The sequence below is a fragment of the Erinaceus europaeus genome, chromosome 6 (assembly GCF_950295315.1).
Source record: "Erinaceus europaeus chromosome 6, mEriEur2.1, whole genome shotgun sequence".
Taxonomy (NCBI): domain Eukaryota; kingdom Metazoa; phylum Chordata; class Mammalia; order Eulipotyphla; family Erinaceidae; genus Erinaceus; species Erinaceus europaeus.
Window position 1 is genome coordinate 72,728,700 of NC_080167.1, and position 22,536 is coordinate 72,751,235.

The window sequence follows — 22,536 nt, forward strand, 5'->3', positions numbered from 1 at the left end:
CACCCACAGCACCCACAGATCAGCACCAGATCCACACAGCACAGTCCCTGCTGCACCCAAGCACCCTCAGGATCAGCACAAGAGCCCACACAGCACAGTCCTGCTGCAACCACAGCACCCACAGAATCAGCACCAGATCCACACAGCACAGTCCTGCTGCACCCACAGCACCCACAGGATCAGCACAAGAGCCCACACAGCACAGAGCTGCTGCACCCACAGCACACACAGGATCAGGACCAGAGTCCACGGCGGTGTCCTGCTGCACCAAAAGAACCCACAGGATCAGCAGCAGAGCCCACACAGCACAGTCCTGCTGCACCCACAGCACCAAGAGGATCAGAACCAGAACCGACACAGCACAGTCCTGCTGCATCCACAGCACCCACAGGATCAGCACCAGAGCCCACACAGCACAGTCCTCCTGCACCCACAGCAACCACAGGATCAACACCAGAGCCCACACAGCACAGTCCTGCTGCACCCACAGCACCCACAGGATCAGCACCAGAGCCCACACAGCACAGTCCTCCTGCACCCACAGCAACCACAGGATCAACACCAGAGCCCACACAGAACAGTCCTGCTGCACCCACAGCACCCACAGGATCAGGACCAGAGTCCACACAGCCCAGTCCTGCTGCACCACAGCACCCACAGGATCAGGACAAGAGCCTACACAGCACAGTCCTGCTGCACCCAAAGCACCCACAGGATCAGGACCAGATCCACACAGCACAGTCCTGCTGCACCTACAGCACCCACAGGATCAGGACCAGAGCCCACACACCACAGACACTGCTGTACCCACAGCACCACAGGATCAGCACCAGAGTCCACGGCAGTGTCCTGCTTCACCTACAGAACCCACAGGATCAGGACCAGAGTCTACACAGCACAGTCCTGCTGCACCACAGCAACCACAGGATCAGGTCCAGAGTCCACACAGCACAGTCCTGCTGCACCCACAGCACCCACAGGATCAGGACTAGAGTCCACACAGCACAATCCTGCTGCACCCACAGGAACCACAGGATCAGGACCAGAGTCCACACAGCACAGTCCTGCTGCACCCACAGCACCAACAGGATCAGCACCAGAGCCCACACAGCACAGTCCTGCTGCACCCACAACACCCACAGGATCAGCACCTGAGTCTACACAGCACAGTCCCTGCTGCACCACAGCACCCACAGGATCAGCACCAGAGCCCACACAGCACAGTCCTGCTGCAACCACAGCACCCACATGATCAGGACAAGAGTCCACACAGCACAGTCCTGCTGCACCCACAGCAACCACAGGATCAGCACCAGAGCCCACACAGCACAGTCCTCCTGCACCCACAGCACCCACAGGATCAGCACCACAGCCCACAGAGCACAGTATTGCTGCACCCACAGCACCCACAGGATCAGGACCGGAGTCTACACAGCACAGTCCCTGCTGCACCACAGCACCCACAGGATCATGACCAGAGCACACACAGCACAGTCCTGCTGCACCCACAGCACCCACAGGATCAGCACCATAGCCCACACAGCACAGTATTGCTGCACCCAAAGCACCCACAGGATCAGCACCAGAGCCCACACAGCACAGTCCTGCTGCACCCATAGGACCCACAGGATCAGCACCAGAGCCCACACAGCACAGTCCTGCTGCACCCACAGAACCCACAGGATCAGGACCAGAGTCCACACAGCACAGTCCTGCTGCACCCACAGCACCCACAGGATCAGGACCAGAGTCCACACAGAACAGTCCTGCTGCACCACAGCACCCACAGGATCAAAACCAGAGTCCACACAGCACAGTCCTGCTGCACCGACAGCACCCACAAGATCAGCACGAGAGCCCACACAGCACAGTCCTGCTGCACCCACAGCACCCACAGGAACAGGACCAGAGTCCAGGGCAGTGTCCTGCTGCACCCACAGCACCAACAGGATCAGCACTAGAGCCCACACAGCACAGTCCTCCTGTACCCACAGCAACCACAGGATCAGCACCTTAGTCTACACAGCACAGTTCCTGCTGCACCACAGCACCCACAGTATCAGAACAAGAGTCCACACAGCACAGTCCTGCTGCACCCACAGCACCCACAGGATCAGGACAAGAGTCCAACAGCACAGTCCTGCTGCACCCACAGCACCCACAGGATCAGCACGAGAGCCCACACAGCACAGTCCTGCTGCACCCACAGCACCCACAGGATCAGGACCAGAGTCTACACAGCACAGTCCCTGCTGCACCACAGCACCCACAGGATCATGACCAGAGCACACACAGCACAGTCCTGCTGCACCCACAGCACCCACAAGATCAGAACCAGAGCCCACACAGCAGAGTATTGCTGCACCCACAGCACCCACAGGATCAGGAACAGAGTCTACACAGCACAGTCCCTGCTGCACCCACAGCACCCACAGGATCAGGACCAGAGTCTACACAGCACAGTCCCTGCTGCACCCACAGCACCCACAGGATCAGCACCAGAGCCCACACAGCACAGTCCTGCTGCACCCATAGGACCCACAGGATCAGCACCAGAGTCCACACAGCACTTTCCTGCTGCACCCACAGCACCCACAGGATCAGGACCAGAGCCCACACACCACAGTCCTGCTGCACCCACTGCACCCACAGGATCAGGACCAGAGCCCACACAGCACAGTCCTGCTGCACCCACAGCACTCACAGATCAGAACCAGATCCACACAGCACAGACCTGCTGCACCCACAGCACCCACAGGATCAGGACCAGAGCACACAGCACAGACCTGCTGCACCCACAGCACCCACAGGATCAGGACCAGAGTCCACACAGCACAGTCCTGCTGCACCCACAGCACCCACAGGATCAGCACCAGAGCCCACACAGCACAGTCCTGCTACACCCACAGCACCCACAGGATCAGGACCAGAGCCCACACAGCACAGTCCTGCTGCACCCACAGCACCCACATGATCAGCACCAGATTCACACAGCACAGTCCCTGCTGCACCCACAGCACCCACAGGATCAGCACTAGAGCCAACACAGCACAGACCTGCAGCACCCACAGCACCCACAGGATCAGCACCAGATACACACAGCACAGTCCCTGTTGCACCCACAGCACCCACTAGAAGGGGATCAGAGCCCACACAGCACAGGCCTGGTGCAACCACAGCACCCACAGGATCAGCACCAGAGCCCACACAGCACAGACCTGCTACACCCACAGCACCCACAGGATCAGGACCAGAGTCTACACAGCACAGTCCCTGCTGCACCACAGCACCCACAGGATCAGGTCCAGAGTCCACACAGCACAGTCCTGCTGCACCCACAGCACCCACAGGATCAGGACTAGAGTCCACACAGCACAGTCCTACTGCACCCACAGGAACCACAGGATCAGGACCAGAGTCCACACAGCACAGTCCTGCTGCACCCACAGCACCAACAGGATCAGCACCAGAGCCCACACAGCACAGTCCTGCTGCACCCACAACACCCACAGGATCAGCACCTGAGTCTACACAGCACAGTCCCTGCTGCACCACAGCACCCACAGGATCAGCACCAGAGCCCACACAGCACAGTCCTTCTGCAACCACATCACCCACATGATCAGGACAAGAGTCCACACAGCACAGTCCTGCTGCACCCACAGCAACCACAGGATCAGCACCAGAGCCCACACAGCACAGTCCTCCTGCACCCACAGCACCCACAGGATCAGCACCACAGCCCACAGAGCACAGTATTGCTGCACCCACAGCACCCACAGGATCAGGACCGGAGTCTACACAGCACAGTCCCTGCTGCACCACAGCACCCACAGGATCATGACCAGAGCACACACAGCACAGTCCTGCTGCACCCACAGCACCCACAGGATCAGCACCATAGCCCACACAGCACAGTATTGCTGCACCCAAAGCACCCACAGGATCAGCACCAGAGCCCACACAGCACAGTCCTGCTGCACCCATAGGACCCACAGGATCAGCACCAGAGCCCACACAGCACAGTCCTGCTGCACCCACAGAACCCACAGGATCAGGACCAGAGTCCACACAGCACAGTCCTGCTGCACCCACAGCACCCACAGGATCAGGACCAGAGTCCACACAGCACAGTCCTGCTGCACCACAGCACCCACAGGATCAAAACCAGAGTCCACACAGCACAGTCCTGCTGCACCGACAGCACCCACAAGATCAGCACGAGAGCCCACACAGCACAGTCCTGCTGCACCCACAGCACCCACAGGAACAGGACCAGAGTCCAGGGCAGTGTCCTGCTGCACCCACAGCACCAACAGGATCAGCACTAGAGCCCACACAGCACAGTCCTCCTGTACCCACAGCAACCACAGGATCAGCACCTTAGTCTACACAGCACAGTTCCTGCTGCACCACAGCACCCACAGTATCAGAACAAGAGTCCACACAGCACAGTCCTGCTGCACCCACAGCACCCACAGGATCAGGACAAGAGTCCAACAGCACAGTCCTGCTGCACCCACAGCACCCACAGGATCAGCACGAGAGCCCACACAGCACAGTCCTGCTGCACCCACAGCACCCACAGGATCAGGACCAGAGTCTACACAGCACAGTCCCTGCTGCACCACAGCACCCACAGGATCATGACCAGAGCACACACAGCACAGTCCTGCTGCACCCACAGCACCCACAAGATCAGAACCAGAGCCCACACAGCAGAGTATTGCTGCACCCACAGCACCCACAGGATCAGGAACAGAGTCTACACAGCACAGTCCCTGCTGCACCCACAGCACCCACAGGATCAGGACCAGAGTCTACACAGCACAGTCCCTGCTGCACCCACAGCACCCACAGGATCAGCACCAGAGCCCACACAGCACAGTCCTGCTGCACCCATAGGACCCACAGGATCAGCACCAGAGTCCACACAGCACTTTCCTGCTGCACCCACAGCACCCACAGGATCAGGACCAGAGCCCACAAACCACAGTCCTGCTGCACCCACTGCACCCACAGGATCAGGACCAGAGCCCACACAGCACAGTCCTGCTGCACCCACAGCACTCACAGATCAGAACCAGATCCACACAGCACAGACCTGCTGCACCCACAGCACCCACAGGATCAGGACCAGAGCACACAGCACAGACCTGCTGCACCCACAGCACCCACAGGATCAGGACCAGAGTCCACACAGCACAGTCCTGCTGCACCCACAGCACCCACAGGATCAGCACCAGAGCCCACACAGCACAGTCCTGCTACACCCACAGCACCCACAGGATCAGGACCAGAGCCCACACAGCACAGTCCTGCTGCACCCACAGCACCCACATGATCAGCACCAGATTCACACAGCACAGTCCCTGCTGCACCCACAGCACCCACAGGATCAGCACCAGAGCCAACACAGCACAGACCTGCAGCACCCACAGCACCCACAGGATCAGCACCAGATACACACAGCACAGTCCCTGTTGCACCCACAGCACCCACTGGAAGGGGATCAGAGCCCACACAGCACAGGCCTGGTGCAACCACAGCACCCACAGGATCAGCACCAGAGCCCACACAGCACAGACCTGCTACACCCACAGCACCCACAGGATCAGGACCAGAGTCTACACAGCACAGTCCCTGCTGCACCACAGCACCCACAGGATCAGGTCCAGAGTCCACACAGCACAGTCCTGCTGCACCCACAGCACCCACAGGATCAGGACTAGAGTCCACACAGCACAGTCCTGCTGCACCCACAGGAACCACAGGATCAGGACCAGAGTCCACACAGCACAGTCCTGCTGCACCCACAGCACCAACAGGATCAGCACCAGAGCCCACACAGCACAGTCCTGCTGCACCCACAACACCCACAGGATCAGCACCTGAGTCTACACAGCACAGTCCCTGCTGCACCACAGCACCCACAGGATCAGCACCAGAGCCCACACAGCACAGTCCTGCTGCAACCTCAGCACCCACAGGATCAGGACAAGAGTCCACACAGCACAGTCCTGCTGCACCCACAGCAACCACAGGATCAGCACCAGAGCCCACACAGCACAGTCCTCCTGCACCCACAGCACCCACAGGATCAGCACCACAGCCCACAGAGCACAGTATTGCTGCACCCACAGCACCCACAGGATCAGGACCGGAGTCTACACAGCACAGTCCCTGCTGCACCACAGCACCCACAGGATCATGACCAGAGCACACACAGCACAGTCCTGCTGCACCCACAGCACCCACAGGATCAGCACCATAGCCCACACAGCACAGTATTGCTGCACCCAAAGCACCCACAGGATCAGCACCAGAGCCCACACAGCACAGTCCTGCTGCACCCATAGGACCCACAGGATCAGCACCAGAGCCCACACAGCACAGTCCTGCTGCACCCACAGAACCCACAGGATCAGGACCAGAGTCCACACAGCACAGTCCTGCTGCACCCACAGCACCCACAGGATCAGGACCAGAGTCCACACAGCACAGTCCTGCTGCACCACAGCACCCACAGGATCAAAACCAGAGTCCACACAGCACAGTCCTGCTGCACCGACAGCACCCACAAGATCAGCACGAGAGCCCACACAGCACAGTCCTGCTGCACCCACAGCACCCACAGGAACAGGACCAGAGTCCAGGGCAGTGTCCTGCTGCACCCACAGCACCAACAGGATAAGCACTAGAGCCCACACAGCACAGTCCTCCTGTACCCACAGCAACCACAGGATCAGCACCTTAGTCTACACAGCACAGTTCCTGCTGCACCACAGCACCCACAGTATCAGAACAAGAGTCCACACAGCACAGTCCTGCTGCACCCACAGCACCCACAGGATCAGGACAAGAGTCCAACAGCACAGTCCTGCTGCACCCACAGCACCCACAGGATCAGCACGAGAGCCCACACAGCACAGTCCTGCTGCACCCACAGCACCCACAGGATCAGGACCAGAGTCTACACAGCACAGTCCCTGCTGCACCACAGCACCCACAGGATCATGACCAGAGCACACACAGCACAGTCCTGCTGCACCCACAGCACCCACAAGATCAGAACCAGAGCCCACACAGCAGAGTATTGCTGCACCCACAGCACCCACAGGATCAGGAACAGAGTCTACACAGCACAGTCCCTGCTGCACCCACAGCACCCACAGGATCAGGACCAGAGTCTACACAGCACAGTCCCTGCTGCACCCACAGCACCCACAGGATCAGCACCAGAGCCCACACAGCACAGTCCTGCTGCACCCATAGGACCCACAGGATCAGCACCAGAGTCCACACAGCACTTTCCTGCTGCACCCACAGCACCCACAGGATCAGGACCAGAGCCCACACACCACAGTCCTGCTGCACCCACTGCACCCACAGGATCAGGACCAGAGCCCACACAGCACAGTCCTGCTGCACCCACAGCACTCACAGATCAGAACCAGATCCACACAGCACAGACCTGCTGCACCCACAGCACCCACAGGATCAGGACCAGAGCACACAGCACAGACCTGCTGCACCCACAGCACCCACAGGATCAGGACCAGAGTCCACACAGCACAGTCCTGCTGCACCCACAGCACCCACAGGATCAGCACCAGAGCCCACACAGCACAGTCCTGCTACACCCACAGTACCCACAGGATCAGGACCAGAGCCCACACAGCACAGTCCTGCTGCACCCACAGGACCCACATGATCAGCACCAGATTCACACAGCACAGTCCCTGCTGCACCCACAGAACCCACAGGATCAGCACCAGAGCCAACACAGCACAGACCTGCAGCACCCACAGCACCCACAGGATCAGCACCAGATACACACAGCACAGTCCCTGTTGCACCCACAGCACCCACTGGATCAGGATCAGAGCCCACACAGCACAGGCCTGGTGCAACCACAGCACCCACAGGATCAGCACCAGAGCCCACACAGCACAGACCTGCTACACCCACAGCACCCACAGGATCAGGACCAGAGTCTACACAGCACAGTCCCTGCTGCACCACAGCACCCACAGGATCATGACCAGAGCACACACAGCACAGTCCTGCTGCACCCACAGCACCCACAGGATCAGCACCAGAGCCCACACAGCACAGTATTGCTGCACCCACAGCACCCACAGGATCAGGACCAGAGTCTACACAGCACAGTCCCTGCTGCACCCACAGCACCCACAGGATCAGGACCAGAGTCTACACAGCACAGTCCCTGCTGCACCCACAGCACCCACAGGATCAGCACCAGAGCCCACACAGCACAGTCCTGCTGCACCCATAGGACCCACAGGATCAGCACCAGAGCCCACACAGCACAGTCCTGCTGCACCCACAGAACCCACAGGATCAGGTCCAGAGTCCACACAGCACAGTCCTGCTGCACCCACAGCACCCACAGGATCAGGACCAGAGTCCACACAGCACAGTCCTGGTGCAACCACAGCAACCACAGGATCAGGACCAGAGTCCACACAGCACAGTCCTGCTGCACCCACAGCACCCACTGGATCAGGACCAGAGTCCACACAGCACAGTCCTGGTGCAACCACAGCAACCACAGGATCAGGACCAGAGTCAACACAGCACAGTCCTGCTGCACCCAAAGCACCCACAGGATCAGCACCTGAGTCCACACAGCACAGTCCCTGCTGCATCACAGCACCCACAGGATCAGGACAAGAGTCCACACAGCACGTCCTGCTGCACCCACTGCACCCACAGGATCAGGACAAGAGTCCACACAGAACAGTATTGCTGCACCCACAGTACCCACATGGTCAGCACCAGATCCACACAGCACAGTCCCTGCTGCACCCACAGCACCCACAGGATCAGGATCAGAGCCCACACAGCGCAGTCCTGGTGCACCCACAGCACCCACAGGAACAGGACCAGAGTCCAGGGCAGTGTCCTGCTGCACCCACAGCACCAACAGGATCAGCACTAGAGCCCACACAGCACAGTCCTCCTGTACCCACAGCAACCACAGGATCAGCACCTTAGTCTACACAGCACAGTTCCTGCTGCACCACAGCACCCACAGTATCAGAACAAGAGTCCACACAGCACAGTCCTGCTGCACCCACAGCACCCACAGGATCAGGACAAGAGTCCAACAGCACAGTCCTGCTGCACCCACAGCACCCACAGGATCAGCACGAGAGCCCACACAGCACAGTCCTGCTGCACCCACAGCACCCACAGGATCAGGACCAGAGTCTACACAGCACAGTCCCTGCTGCACCACAGCACCCACAGGATCATGACCAGAGCACACACAGCACAGTCCTGCTGCACCCACAGCACCCACAAGATCAGAACCAGAGCCCACACAGCAGAGTATTGCTGCACCCACAGCACCCACAGGATCAGGAACAGAGTCTACACAGCACAGTCCCTGCTGCACCCACAGCACCCACAGGATCAGGACCAGAGTCTACACAGCACAGTCCCTGCTGCACCCACAGCACCCACAGGATCAGCACCAGAGCCCACACAGCACAGTCCTGCTGCACCCATAGGACCCACAGGATCAGCACCAGAGTCCACACAGCACTTTCCTGCTGCACCCACAGCACCCACAGGATCAGGACCAGAGCCCACAAACCACAGTCCTGCTGCACCCACTGCACCCACAGGATCAGGACCAGAGCCCACACAGCACAGTCCTGCTGCACCCACAGCACTCACAGATCAGAACCAGATCCACACAGCACAGACCTGCTGCACCCACAGCACCCACAGGATCAGGACCAGAGCACACAGCACAGACCTGCTGCACCCACAGCACCCACAGGATCAGGACCAGAGTCCACACAGCACAGTCCTGCTGCACCCACAGCACCCACAGGATCAGCACCAGAGCCCACACAGCACAGTCCTGCTACACCCACAGCACCCACAGGATCAGGACCAGAGCCCACACAGCACAGTCCTGCTGCACCCACAGCACCCACATGATCAGCACCAGATTCACACAGCACAGTCCCTGCTGCACCCACAGCACCCACAGGATCAGCACCAGAGCCAACACAGCACAGACCTGCAGCACCCACAGCACCCACAGGATCAGCACCAGATACACACAGCACAGTCCCTGTTGCACCCACAGCACCCACTGGAAGGGGATCAGAGCCCACACAGCACAGGCCTGGTGCAACCACAGCACCCACAGGATCAGCACCAGAGCCCACACAGCACAGACCTGCTACACCCACAGCACCCACAGGATCAGGACCAGAGTCTACACAGCACAGTCCCTGCTGCACCACAGCACCCACAGGATCAGGTCCAGAGTCCACACAGCACAGTCCTGCTGCACCCACAGCACCCACAGGATCAGGACTAGAGTCCACACAGCACAGTCCTGCTGCACCCACAGGAACCACAGGATCAGGACCAGAGTCCACACAGCACAGTCCTGCTGCACCCACAGCACCAACAGGATCAGCACCAGAGCCCACACAGCACAGTCCTGCTGCACCCACAACACCCACAGGATCAGCACCTGAGTCTACACAGCACAGTCCCTGCTGCACCACAGCACCCACAGGATCAGCACCAGAGCCCACACAGCACAGTCCTGCTGCAACCTCAGCACCCACAGGATCAGGACAAGAGTCCACACAGCACAGTCCTGCTGCACCCACAGCAACCACAGGATCAGCACCAGAGCCCACACAGCACAGTCCTCCTGCACCCACAGCACCCACAGGATCAGCACCACAGCCCACAGAGCACAGTATTGCTGCACCCACAGCACCCACAGGATCAGGACCGGAGTCTACACAGCACAGTCCCTGCTGCACCACAGCACCCACAGGATCATGACCAGAGCACACACAGCACAGTCCTGCTGCACCCACAGCACCCACAGGATCAGCACCATAGCCCACACAGCACAGTATTGCTGCACCCAAAGCACCCACAGGATCAGCACCAGAGCCCACACAGCACAGTCCTGCTGCACCCATAGGACCCACAGGATCAGCACCAGAGCCCACACAGCACAGTCCTGCTGCACCCACAGAACCCACAGGATCAGGACCAGAGTCCACACAGCACAGTCCTGCTGCACCCACAGCACCCACAGGATCAGGACCAGAGTCCACACAGCACAGTCCTGCTGCACCACAGCACCCACAGGATCAAAACCAGAGTCCACACAGCACAGTCCTGCTGCACCGACAGCACCCACAAGATCAGCACGAGAGCCCACACAGCACAGTCCTGCTGCACCCACAGCACCCACAGGAACAGGACCAGAGTCCAGGGCAGTGTCCTGCTGCACCCACAGCACCAACAGGATAAGCACTAGAGCCCACACAGCACAGTCCTCCTGTACCCACAGCAACCACAGGATCAGCACCTTAGTCTACACAGCACAGTTCCTGCTGCACCACAGCACCCACAGTATCAGAACAAGAGTCCACACAGCACAGTCCTGCTGCACCCACAGCACCCACAGGATCAGGACAAGAGTCCAACAGCACAGTCCTGCTGCACCCACAGCACCCACAGGATCAGCACGAGAGCCCACACAGCACAGTCCTGCTGCACCCACAGCACCCACAGGATCAGGACCAGAGTCTACACAGCACAGTCCCTGCTGCACCACAGCACCCACAGGATCATGACCAGAGCACACACAGCACAGTCCTGCTGCACCCACAGCACCCACAAGATCAGAACCAGAGCCCACACAGCAGAGTATTGCTGCACCCACAGCACCCACAGGATCAGGAACAGAGTCTACACAGCACAGTCCCTGCTGCACCCACAGCACCCACAGGATCAGGACCAGAGTCTACACAGCACAGTCCCTGCTGCACCCACAGCACCCACAGGATCAGCACCAGAGCCCACACAGCACAGTCCTGCTGCACCCATAGGACCCACAGGATCAGCACCAGAGTCCACACAGCACTTTCCTGCTGCACCCACAGCACCCACAGGATCAGGACCAGAGCCCACACACCACAGTCCTGCTGCACCCACTGCACCCACAGGATCAGGACCAGAGCCCACACAGCACAGTCCTGCTGCACCCACAGCACTCACAGATCAGAACCAGATCCACACAGCACAGACCTGCTGCACCCACAGCACCCACAGGATCAGGACCAGAGCACACAGCACAGACCTGCTGCACCCACAGCACCCACAGGATCAGGACCAGAGTCCACACAGCACAGTCCTGCTGCACCCACAGCACCCACAGGATCAGCACCAGAGCCCACACAGCACAGTCCTGCTACACCCACAGTACCCACAGGATCAGGACCAGAGCCCACACAGCACAGTCCTGCTGCACCCACAGGACCCACATGATCAGCACCAGATTCACACAGCACAGTCCCTGCTGCACCCACAGAACCCACAGGATCAGCACCAGAGCCAACACAGCACAGACCTGCAGCACCCACAGCACCCACAGGATCAGCACCAGATACACACAGCACAGTCCCTGTTGCACCCACAGCACCCACTGGATCAGGATCAGAGCCCACACAGCACAGGCCTGGTGCAACCACAGCACCCACAGGATCAGCACCAGAGCCCACACAGCACAGACCTGCTACACCCACAGCACCCACAGGATCAGGACCAGAGTCTACACAGCACAGTCCCTGCTGCACCACAGCACCCACAGGATCATGACCAGAGCACACACAGCACAGTCCTGCTGCACCCACAGCACCCACAGGATCAGCACCAGAGCCCACACAGCACAGTATTGCTGCACCCACAGCACCCACAGGATCAGGACCAGAGTCTACACAGCACAGTCCCTGCTGCACCCACAGCACCCACAGGATCAGGACCAGAGTCTACACAGCACAGTCCCTGCTGCACCCACAGCACCCACAGGATCAGCACCAGAGCCCACACAGCACAGTCCTGCTGCACCCATAGGACCCACAGGATCAGCACCAGAGCCCACACAGCACAGTCCTGCTGCACCCACAGAACCCACAGGATCAGGTCCAGAGTCCACACAGCACAGTCCTGCTGCACCCACAGCACCCACAGGATCAGGACCAGAGTCCACACAGCACAGTCCTGGTGCAACCACAGCAACCACAGGATCAGGACCAGAGTCCACACAGCACAGTCCTGCTGCACCCACAGCACCCACTGGATCAGGACCAGAGTCCACACAGCACAGTCCTGGTGCAACCACAGCAACCACAGGATCAGGACCAGAGTCAACACAGCACAGTCCTGCTGCACCCAAAGCACCCACAGGATCAGCACCTGAGTCCACACAGCACAGTCCCTGCTGCATCACAGCACCCACAGGATCAGGACAAGAGTCCACACAGCACGTCCTGCTGCACCCACTGCACCCACAGGATCAGGACAAGAGTCCACACAGAACAGTATTGCTGCACCCACAGTACCCACATGGTCAGCACCAGATCCACACAGCACAGTCCCTGCTGCACCCACAGCACCCACAGGATCAGGATCAGAGCCCACACAGCGCAGTCCTGGTGCACCCACAGCACCCACAGGATCAGCACCAGAGCCCACAAAGCACAGTCCTGGTGCACCCACAGCACCCACAGGATCAGCACCAGAGCCCACACAGCACAGACCTGCTGCACCGCCAGGACCCACAGGATCAGCACCAGAGTCCACACAGCACTTTCCTGCTGCACCCACAGCACCCACAGGATCAGGACCAGAGCCCACACACCACAGTCCTGCTGCACCCACTGCACCCACAGGATCAGGACCAGAGCCCACACAGCACAGTCCTGCTGCACCCACAGCACTCACAGGATCAGAACCAGATCCACACAGCACAGACCTGCTGCAACCACAGCACCCACAGGATCAGGACCAGAGCACACAGCACAGACCTGCTGCACCCACAGCACCCACAGGATCAGGACCAGAGTCCACACAGCACAGTCCTGCTGCACCCACAGCACCCACAGGATCAGCACCAGAGCCCACACAGCACAGTCCTGCTACACCCACAGCACCCACAGGATCAGGACCAGAGCCCACACAGCACAGTCCTGCTGCACCCACAGCACCCACATGATCAGCACCAGATTCACACAGCACAGTCCCTGCTGCACCCACAGCACCCACAGGATCAGCACCAGAGCCAACACAGCACAGACCTGCAGCACCCACAGCACCCACAGGATCAGCACCAGATACACACAGCACAGTCCCTGTTGCACCCACAGCACCCAAAGGATCAGGACCAGAGTCTACACAGCACAGTCCCTGCTGCACCACAGCACCCACAGGATCATGACCAGAGCACACACAGCACAGTCCTGCTGCACCCACAGCACCCACAGGATCAGCACCAGAGCCCACACAGCACAGTATTGCTGCACCCACAGCACCCACAGGATCAGGACCAGAGTCTACACAGCACAGTCCCTGCTGCACCCACAGCACCCACAGGATCAGCACCAGAGTCTACACAGCACAGTCCCTGCTGCACCCACAGCACCCACAGGATCAGCACCAGAGCCCACACAGCACAGACCTGCTGCACCCACAGCACCCAAAGGATCAGGACCAGAGTCTACACAGCACAGTCCCTGCTGCACCACAGCACCCACAGGATCATGACCAGAGCACACACAGCACAGTCCTGCTGCACCCACAGCACCCACAGGATCAGGACCAGAGTCCACACAGCACAGTCCTGGTGCAACCACAGCAACCACAGGATCAGGACCAGAGTCCACACAGCACAGTACCTGCTGCACCCACAGCACCCACAGGATCAGCACCTGAGTCCACACAGCACAGTCCCTGCTGCACCACAGCACCCACAGGATCAGGACAAGAGTCCACACAGCACGTCCTGCTGCACCCACTGCACCCACAGGATCAGGACAAGAGTCCACACAGCACAGTCCTCCTGCACCCACAGTACCCACATGGTCAGCACCAGATCCACACAGCACAGTCCCTGCTGCACCCACAGCACCAACAGGATCAGGATCAGAGCCCACACAGCGCAGTCCTGGTGCACCCACAGCACCCACAGGATCTGCACCAGAGCCCACACAGCACAATCCTGGTGCACCCACAGCAACCACAGGATCAGCACCAGAGCCCACACAGCACAGACCTGCTGCACCGCCAGGACCCACAGGATCAGCACCAGAGTCCACACAGCACTTTCCTGCTGCACCCACAGCACCCACAGGATCAGGACCAGAGCCCACACACCACAGTCCTGCTGCACCCACAGCACCCACAGGATCAGGACCAGAGCCCACACAGCACAGTCCTGCTGCACCCACAGCACTCACAGGATCAGAACCAGATCCACACAGCACAGACCTGCTGCACCCACAGCACCCACAGGATCAGGACCAGAGCACACAGCACAGACCTGCTGCACCCACAGGACCCACAGGATCAGGACCAGAGTCCACACAGCACAGTCCTGCTGCACCCACAGCACCCACAGGATCAGCACCTGAGTCCACACAGCACAGTCCCTGCTGCACCACAGCACCCACAGGATCAGGACAAGAGTCCACACAGCACGTCCTGCTGCACCCACTGCAACCACAGGATCAGGACAAGAGTCCACACAGCACAGTCCTGCTGCACCACAGCACCCACATGGTCAGCACCAGATCCACACAGCACAGTCCCTGCTGCACCCACAGCACCCACAGGATCAGGATCAGAGCCCACACAGCGCAGTCCTGGTGCACCCACAGCACCCACAGGATCAGCACCAGAGCCCACACAGCACAGACACTGCTGTACCCACAGCACCCACAGGATCAGCACCAGAGTCCACGGCAGTGTCCTGCTTCACCTACAGAACCCACAGGATCAGGACCAGAGTCTACACAGCACAGTCCTGCTGCACCACAGCAACCACAGGACCAGGTCCAGAGTCCACACAGCACAGTCCTGCTGCACCCACAGCACCCACAGGATCAGGACTAGAGTCCACGCAGCACAGTCCTGCTGCACCCACAGGAACCACAGGATCAGGACCAGAGTCCACACAGCACAGTCCTGCTGCACCCACAGCACCAACAGGATCAGCACCAGAGCCCACACAGCACAGTCCTGCTGCACCCACAACACCCACAGGATCAGCACCTGAGTCTACACAGCACAGTCCCTGCTGCACCACAGCACCCACAGGATCAGCACCAGAGCCCACACAGCACAGTCCTGCTGCAACCACAGCACCCACATGATCAGGACAAGAGTCCACACAGCACAGTCCTGCTGCACCCACAGCAACCACAGGATCAGCACCAGAGCCCACACAGCACAGTCCTCCTGCACCCACAGCACCCACAGGATCAGCACCACAGCCCACAGAGCACAGTATTGCTGCACCCACAGCACCCACAGGATCAGGACCGGAGTCTACACAGCACAGTCCCTGCTGCACCACAGCACCCACAGGATCATGACCAGAGCACACAGAGCACAGTCCTGCTGCACCCACAGCACCCACAGGATCAGCACCATAGCCCACACAGCACAGTATTGCTGCACCCAAAGCACCCACAGGATCAGCACCAGAGCCCACACAGCACAGTCCTGCTGCACCCATAGGACCCACAGGATCAGCACCAGAGCCCTCACAGCACAGTCCTGCTGCACCCACAGAACCCACAGGATCAGGACCAGAGTCCACACAGCACAGTCCTGCTGCACCCACAGCACCCACAGGATCAGGACCAGAGTCCACACAGCACAGTCCTGCTGCACCACAGCACCCACAGGATCAAAACCAAAGTCCACACAGCACAGTCCTGCTGCACCGACAGCACCCACAAGATCAGCACGAGAGCCCACACAGCACAGTCCTGCTGCACCCACAGCACCCACAGGAACAGGACCAGAGTCCAGGGCAGTGTCCTGCTGCACCCACAGCACCAACAGGATCAGCACTAGAGCCCACACAGCACAGTCCTCCTGTACCCACAGCAACCACAGGATCAGCACCTTAGTCTACACAGCACAGTTCCTGCTGCACCACAGCACCCACAGTATCAGAACAAGAGTCCACACAGCACAGTCCTGCTGCACCCACAGCACCCACAGGATCAGGACAAGAGTCCACACAGCACAGTCCTGCTGCACCCACAGCACCCACAGGATCAGCACGAGAGCCCACACAGCACAGTCCTGCTGCACCCACAGCACCCACAGGATCAGGACCAGAGTCTACACAGCACAGTCCCTGCTGCACCACAGCACCCACAGGATCATGACCAGAGCACACACAGCACAGTATTGCTGCACCCACAGCACCCACAAGATCAGCACCACAGCCCACAGAGCACAGTATTGCTGCACCCACAGCACCCACAGGATCAGGAACAGAGTCTACACAGCACAGTCCCTGCTGCACCCACAGCAGCCACAGGATCAGGACCAGAGTCTACACAGCACAGTCCCTGCTGCACCCACAGCACCCACAGGATCAGCACCAGAGCCCACACAGCTCAGTCCTGCTGCACCCATAGGACCCACAGGATCAGCACCAGAGTCCACACAGCACTTTCCTGCTGCACCCACAGCACCCACAGGATCAGGACCAGAGCCCACACACCACAGTCCTGCTGCACCCACTGCACCCACAGGATCAGGACCAGAGCCCACACAGCACAGTCCTGCTGCACCCACAGCACTCACAGGATCAGAACCAGATCCACACAGCACAGACCTGCTGCACCCACAGCACCCACAGGATCAGGACCAGAGCACACAGCACAGACCTGCTGCACCCACAGCACCCACAGGATCAGGACCAGAGTCCACACAGCACAGTCCTGCTGCACCCACAGCACCCACAGGATCAGCACCAGAGCCCACACAGCACAGTCCTCCTACACCCACAGCACCCACAGGATCAGGACCAGAGCCCACACAGCACAGTCCTGCTGCACCCACAGCACCCACATGATCAGCACCAGATTCACACAGCACAGTCCCTGCTGCACCCACAGCACCCACAGGATCAGCACCAGAGCCAACACAGCACAGACCTGCAGCACCCACAGCACCCACAGGATCAGCACCAGATACACACAGCACAGTCCCTGTTGCACCCACAGCACCCACTGGATCAGGATCAGAGCCCACACAGCACAGGCCTGGTGCAACCACAGCACCCACAGGATCAGCACCAGAGCCCACACAGCACAGACCTGCTGCACCCACAGCACCCACAGGATCAGGACCAGAGTCTACACAGCACAGTCCCTGCTGCACCACAGCACCCACAGGATCATGACCAGAGCACACACAGCACAGTCCTGCTGCACCCACAGCACCCACAGGATCAGTACCAGAGCCCACACAGCACAGTATTGCTGCACCCACAGCACCCACAGGATCAGGACCAGAGTCTACACAGCACAGTCCCTGCTGCACCCACAGCACCCACAGGATCAGCACCAGAGTCTACACAGCACAGTCCCTGCTGCACCCACAGCACCCACAGGATCAGCACCAGAGCCCACACAGCACAGTCCTGCTGCACCCACAGCACCCACATGATCAGCACCAGATTCACACAGCACAGTCCCTGCTGCACCCACAGCACCCACAGGATCAGCACCAGAGCCAACACAGCACAGACCTGCAGCACCCACAGCACCCACAGGATCAGCACCAGATACACACAGCACAGTCCCTGTTGCACCCACAGCACCCAAAGGATCAGGACCAGAGTCTACACAGCACAGTCCCTGCTGCACCACAGCACCCACAGGATCATGACCAGAGCACACACAGCACAGTCCTGCTGCACCCACAGCACCCACAGGATCAGCACCAGAGCCCACACAGCACAGTATTGCTGCACCCACAGCACCCACAGGATCAGGACCAGAGTCTACACAGCACAGTCCCTGCTGCACCCACAGCACCCACAGGATCAGCACCAGAGTCTACACAGCACAGTCCCTGCTGCACCCACAGCACCCACAGGATCAGCACCAGAGCCCACACAGCACAGACCTGCTGCACCCACAGCACCCAAAGGATCAGGACCAGAGTCTACACAGCACAGTCCCTGCTGCACCACAGCACCCACAGGATCATGACCAGAGCACACACAGCACAGTCCTGCTGCACCCACAGCACCCACAGGATCAGGACCAGAGTCCACACAGCACAGTCCTGGTGCAACCACAGCAACCACAGGATCAGGACCAGAGTCCACACAGCACAGTACCTGCTGCACCCACAGCACCCACAGGATCAGCACCGGAGTCCACACAGCACAGTCCCTGCTGCACCACAGCACCCACAGGATCAGGACAAGAGTCCACACAGCACGTCCTGCTGCACCCACTGCACCCAAAGGATCAGGACAAGAGTCCACAAAGCACAGTCCTCCTGCACCCACAGTACCCACATGGTCAGCACCAGATCCACACAGCACAGTCCCTGCTGCACCCACAGCACCAACAGGATCAGGATCAGAGCCCACACAGCGCAGTCCTGGTGCACCCACAGCACCCACAGGATCTGCACCAGAGCCCACACAGCACAATCCTGGTGCACCCACAGCAACCACAGGATCAGCACCAGAGCCCACACAGCACAGACCTGCTGCACCGCCAGGACCCACAGGATCAGCACCAGAGTCCACACAGCACTTTCCTGCTGCACCCACAGCACCCACAGGATCAGGACCAGAGCCCACACACCACAGTCCTGCTGCACCCACAGCACCCACAGGATCAGGACCAGAGCCCACACAGCACAGTCCTGCTGCACCCACAGCACTCACAGGATCAGAACCAGATCCACACAGCACAGACCTGCTGCACCCACAGCACCCACAGGATCAGGACCAGAGCACACAGCACAGACCTGCTGCACCCACAGGACCCACAGGATCAGGACCAGAGTCCACACAGCACAGTCCTGCTGCACCCACAGCACCCACAGGATCAGCACCTGAGTCCACACAGCACAGTCCCTGCTGCACCACAGCACCCACAGGATCAGGACAAGAGTCCACACAGCACGTCCTGCTGCACCCACTGCAACCACAGGATCAGGACAAGAGTCCACACAGCACAGTCCTGCTGCACCACAGCACCCACATGGTCAGCACCAGATCCACACAGCACAGTCCCTGCTGCACCCACAGCACCCACAGGATCAGGATTAGAGCCCACACAGCGCAGTCCTGGTGCACCCACAGCACCCACAGGATCAGCACCAGAGCCCACACAGCACAGACACTGCTGTACCCACAGCACCCACAGGATCAGCACCAGAGTCCACGGCAGTGTCCTGCTTCACCTACAGAACCCACAGGATCAGGACCAGAGTCTACACAGCACAGTCCTGCTGCACCACAGCAACCACAGGACCAGGTCCAGAGTCCACACAGCACAGTCCTGCTGCACCCACAGCACCCACAGGATCAGGACTAGAGTCCACGCAGCACAGTCCTGCTGCACCCACAGGAACCACAGGATCAGGACCAGAGTCCACACAGCACAGTCCTGCTGCACCCACAGCACCAACAGGATCAGCACCAGAGCCCACACAGCACAGTCCTGCTGCACCCACAACACCCACAGGATCAGCACCTGAGTCTACACAGCACAGTCCCTGCTGCACCACAGCACCCACAGGATCAGCACCAGAGCCCACACAGCACAGTCCTGCTGCAACCACAGCACCCACATGATCAGGACAAGAGTCCACACAGCACAGTCCTGCTGCACCCACAGCAACCACAGGATCAGCACCAGAGCCCACACAGCACAGTCCTCCTGCACCCACAGCACCCACAGGATCAGCACCACAGCCCACAGAGCACAGTATTGCTGCACCCACAGCACCCACAGGATCAGGACCGGAGTCTACACAGCACAGTCCCTGCTGCACCACAGCACCCACAGGATCATGACCAGAGCACACACAGCACAGTCCTGCTGCACCCACAGCACCCACAGGATCAGCACCATAGCCCACACAGCACAGTATTGCTGCACCCAAAGCACCCACAGGATCAGCACCAGAGCCCACACAGCACAGTCCTGCTGCACCCATAGGACCCACAGGATCAGCACCAGAGCCCACACAGCACAGTCCTGCTGCACCCACAGAACCCACAGGATCAGGACCAGAGTCCACACAGCACAGTCCTGCTGCACCCACAGCACCCACAGGATCAGGACCAGAGTCCACACAGCACAGTCCTGCTGCACCACAGCACCCACAGGATCAAAACCAAAGTCCACACAGCACAGTCCTGCTGCACCGACAGCACCCACAAGATCAGCACGAGAGCCCACACAGCACAGTCCTGCTGCACCCACAGCACCCACAGGAACAGGACTAGAGTCCAGGGCAGTGTCCTGCTGCACCCACAGCACCAACAGGATCAGCACTAGAGCCCACACAGCACAGTCCTCCTGTACCCACAGCAACCACAGGATCAGCACCTTAGTCTACACAGCACAGTTCCTGCTGCACCACAGCACCCACAGTATCAGAACAAGAGTCCACACAGCACAGTCCTGCTGCACCCACAGCACCCACAGGATCAGGACAAGAGTCCACACAGCACAGTCCTGCTGCACCCACAGCACCCACAGGATCAGCACGAGAGCCCACACAGCACAGTCCTGCTGCACCCACAGCACCCACAGGATCAGGACCAGAGTCTACACAGCACAGTCCCTGCTGCACCACAGCACCCACAGGATCATGACCAGAGCACACACAGCACAGTATTGCTGCACCCACAGCACCCACAAGATCAGCACCACAGCCCACAGAGCACAGTATTGCTGCACCCACAGCACCCACAGGATCAGGAACAGAGTCTACACAGCACAGTCCCTGCTGCACCCACAGCACCCACAGGATCAGGACCAGAGTCTACACAGCACAGTCCCTGCTGCACCCACAGCACCCACAGGATCAGCACCAGAGCCCACACAGCACAGTCCTGCTGCACCCATAGGACCCACAGGATCAGCACCAGAGTCCACACAGCACTTTCCTGCTGCACCCACAGCACCCACAGGATCAGGACCAGAGCCCACACACCACAGTCCTGCTGCACCCACTGCACCCACAGGATCAGGACCAGAGCCCACACAGCACAGTCCTGCTGCACCCACAGCACTCACAGGATCAGAACCAGATCCACACAGCACAGACCTGCTGCACCCACAGCACCCACAGGATCAGGACCAGAGCACACAGCACAGACCTGCTGCACCCACAGCACCCACAGGATCAGGACCAGAGTCCACACAGCACAGTCCTGCTGCACCCACAGCACCCACAGGATCAGCACCAGAGCCCACACAGCACAGTCCTCCTACACCCACAGCACCCACAGGATCAGGACCAGAGCCCACACAGCACAGTCCTGCTGCACCCACAGCACCCACATGATCAGCACCAGATTCACACAGCACAGTCCCTGCTGCACCCACAGCACCCACAGGATCAGCACCAGAGCCAACACAGCACAGACCTGCAGCACCCACAGCACCCACAGGA

The 22,536-nt window shown here is 59.7% G+C and overlaps 1 protein-coding gene across 2 annotated transcripts in view; it reads right to left on the reverse strand.

Moving 5' to 3' along the window:
- SVIL (supervillin) overlaps window positions 1-22,536 on the reverse strand; it is a 70,580-nt gene that overhangs the window by 20,283 nt on the left and 27,761 nt on the right. The gene's annotated exons all lie outside the window — the stretch shown is intronic.